The 3,720-nt window shown below is 33.4% G+C and overlaps 1 non-coding gene across 1 annotated transcript; it reads right to left on the bottom strand.

Moving 5' to 3' along the window:
* Nucleotides 1–560: 560 nt before the first annotated feature.
* LOC129061089 (U6 spliceosomal RNA) lies at nucleotides 561–667 on the bottom strand. Its single transcript, XR_008528064.1, has one exon. It is a non-coding gene; the product is annotated as a U6 spliceosomal RNA (small nuclear RNA).
* Nucleotides 668–3,720: the final 3,053 nt, after the last annotated feature.

Below are 3,720 nucleotides of genomic sequence, written 5' to 3'. Positions count from 1 at the left end.
AGTCAATCTATCAATCCATCCAGTCACAATCTTTAACAAAAGTCATACTTTTGTAATAGTAATAGAAAGAACATATTATTTTCTCAAAACATGATCTATTTACTGGTGCATTTTTGAAATAAAGTTGTTTCACCAACAATCATGCAATTGTAATATATTTTTTATGTGGTTAGTTAAGAAAGACACCAGTATCCATATCTGTAAACCGGGAAAGAAATGTAACTGATTAGTTATAACGACTTTCTACAGATTTTTTTGAGAAAATACCTGGGTCAGAATCTGGCACTAATTCAATAAAATAGCATTATTTTGTTGTTAATATTATAATTGTTACTGTTCAATTTTATGCTTTTATGATATAATCTATTTTTATAGTTTTATTACAATGTAATTGACATACAGCTCTGTATATATTTAAGCTAACAGCATCATGATTTGATTTACATATATCATGTAATGTTTACAAGTTAAAATCCATCATCTCATATCAACACAAAAATATATTTTTCTTGAGATGAGAGTCCTTAGTATCTACTCTCTTGAAAACTTTTGTATATATCCAAAATATGGAACACTTCACAAATTTGCATGTCATCCTTATGCAGGGGCCTTGCCGATTTTCTCTGTATCCTTCCTTTTTTAGTATATGTGTTGCTTAAGTAGGCACAATCTATTTTATTTTTAGAGAGAGGAAGAGAGGGAGAAAGAGACGGAGAGAAGTATCAAAGCATGGCTGCCTTTTGCGCACCCCTTGCAGAGGACCTGGCCTGCAATCCAGGCATATGCCCCTACACTGTGAATTGAACCGGCAACACTTTGGTTCGCAGTCTGGCATTCAATCCACTGATCTGCACCAGCTAGAGCTACAATCTATTTTTTTAAATGCCTATTTTGTCAAACAAAGCAATTATTTTTAAGAAATTCTTTATTTCTTAATATGCATTAAGTAGTGAGGAAGTGAGATTTTGTGGTGTATTTTAGCAATCAAAAGATGAGAGTCTTTCTGAAATATTTATTTTAGGCCTTAGAATTTAAACATTGAACATTCGCTTCCCTGGATCATCTTCAGGATCAAATAATAAACATATGATTTAACATATTTCCTCTTTGGTGTTTCATGCATCTGTTATAACATAAACAAGGGTAGCACTTGATGAGGATCTGGAGGAGGAAGTATATAAATAAACCAAATATCAACTTGAAAGTTATTAACTGTACTTAGGTATTAAAATGAATATATTTATTATAGTATCTTTCTGCCAAATAACTGAAGTATTTTAAATAGCTTAACAATACAATAATATCTTACATGGGAAGGTCTATAGCCAATGTAGTCTCAATATTCCTATTTTACTAAAATCCCATTTAGCACACTAAACACTATATCTCCCTGGATTTTTAAAGACTAAATTTAATTACCCATAGAGGCAAAATTTCCCCCAAATAATATTACTTGTTAAGTATTTAAGCCCTGTCATAGGGTCCACTTCTTAGTCCAAAGGTTTTTTCATGTGTCTTTTCAGCATGCTTTATATGTTTCTACTGTCCATTAAAGTAAGTTCACTGAGGCAGGTATATTAGTTTCCCAACTTATAATAGAAGTAGTAATTGCCCACTCCTCTTAATTTGTGTACTGAAAAAAATAACTCAGTGGATGTATGATCTGTTTTAATTCACTGAGAGTTTGTATTGACTCTAAAAGCAAAAGGACACATAGTGATGGACTAAAGCATTCACCTCAGTTACAAACTCCAAGTGCTTAGATTCCCTTCATGATAGTTGTTAACTACAGTTTTAAATGTCATTATCTGGTCAGGATTGGTAATAAGGTTTTTTTTTGTGATTAGTTACTAAAGCATTCAAGGTTTGCAATCTGAACAAACCTATTCAGAGTTAATATAAATCAGGATAAATCCAGGCCAAAAAGAAAACCTCATAAAATGTAGTATTGCAGTTGTCATCCACATTCTGATTTCTCTTTTAGAAAGTGTTTATAAAGCAATAGGCAAAATTTTGTCATCGTTTCTGAAATTCAATCAGTCATTAACTCAACAAATATTTATGTGTCAGACACTTTCCCAAAGTATGCAGTGGACAAGACAGGCGAAGATCTTGCTCTCGTGATACCTACACTCTGTACAGATAGGTGGATTTTAAATTGCTGTGTAGAATAATAACAAAGGTAACAAATATCTTCATTAAAAGAGATAATTTAAGATGTGGATATGTGTTACTAAAAAGAAAAAATATATTGTGGCATATTGAGGGGATATGTTTTAGATCTTGTGGTTCAGAAAACCCTTCTCTAGAGATGTTAGAGATGATACCTAAATTTTACTAAGTACTTGTTCATATGACCAGATGGAAGCAGAACACCCCAGGCAAAGGGAATGAAAAATAAGAGACAGCTGATGGGAATATTTATATTTGATCATGATATGAACTGCAGAGCTCAATGATATTTTGATTTTTAAAGCGTCTTGAAAATATATTGACGTTCTTTTAAGGTATGTTGTTTAAGCGAATAATTTAAAAATCATTTAATGACTTCAGAATGAGACACAAGAGATTCAACTTTGTACCTAATATTCTTAGTAAATCGCATTGTAATACAACTTGTGGATCGAAGTATTTAGCTAAACAATCATTTACTTGCTTTTCCTTTAAAGGAAGGATGCTCAATTATTTCAGCTATCACAAACTCCTAGGTGATTCTCTAAAATACTTTTTAACCTTTTTCTTTAAAAAAAATTTTTTTTTTATTTTTCAAATACATTTTCCTGCCACCACTTTCCCCTGACCCACCCACCCCCACCTCTCACCCTCAATCCTTCCCCACTTTGGCTTTGTCCATGGGTCCTTTATACATGCTCCTTGACTTGATCCTTCCCTTTCTTTTCCTCATTACCCCAACTCCCTCCGTCCCTCTGATTAGTCAGTTTTGTTTTTCTTTCAATGTTGCTGGTTATATTTTCCTTGCTTTAGCTTAATAGTTACTTCATCATGGCAGTCACTAGTCCCTAAAATACTTTTCTAAACTATAATCTTTTTGCTGTCCCCAACCCACGGTAAGAAATAGTTTTTAATTTTTCAACCCAGTTTTCTCTGAAAACTATTTCTATGTGTGACGAACTCCAGTACGCTCTTCATTTAAAGTTTATTTTTATTGCTTGTGCTGTTACAGTTGCTCCCAATTTTTCTCCCTTACCCCACCTACACCCAGCCCCATCTTCTCCCTTCCCCAAGTCAATCTCCATATTGTCTATGTCCATGGGTTTGCATAAATGTTCTTTGGTTAATCTCTTTACCATCTCTCATCCCATGCTCCCACTCTTTCTGGCAGCTGGCAGTCTGTTCTATGTATTTAAGCTTCTGTTACCATTTTGTTCATTAGTTTTTGTGTTCATTAGATTCCATGTATACGTGAGATGATGTGGTATTTGTCTTTCACTGAATGATTTCATTCATTTAGCATACTTTTCTCCAGGTCCACCCATACTATTGCAAAGTGTAAGAGTTTCTTCTTTTTTACTGCTGCATAGTATTCAATTGTGTAAATGTAGCACAACTTTTTTTTATCCATTCATCTACAGGTGGGCACTTAATCTGTTTCCAGATCTTTGTTATTGCAAATAGTGCTGCTATAAACATAGGGGTGCATATAATTTTTGTATTGGTGTCTCAGGATCCTTGATGTATATTCCTAGAAGTGGAATCACT

This window comes from Pteronotus mesoamericanus, unplaced genomic scaffold, assembly GCF_021234165.1.
Source record: "Pteronotus mesoamericanus isolate MK-2021 breed Mesoamerican mustached bat unplaced genomic scaffold, CSHL_Meso_final scaffold_54, whole genome shotgun sequence".
NCBI classification, from domain to species: Eukaryota; Metazoa; Chordata; class Mammalia; order Chiroptera; family Mormoopidae; genus Pteronotus; species Pteronotus mesoamericanus.
The sequence above is the reverse complement of the archived record's forward strand: the minus strand, read 5'-3'. Positions and strand labels throughout refer to the sequence as shown.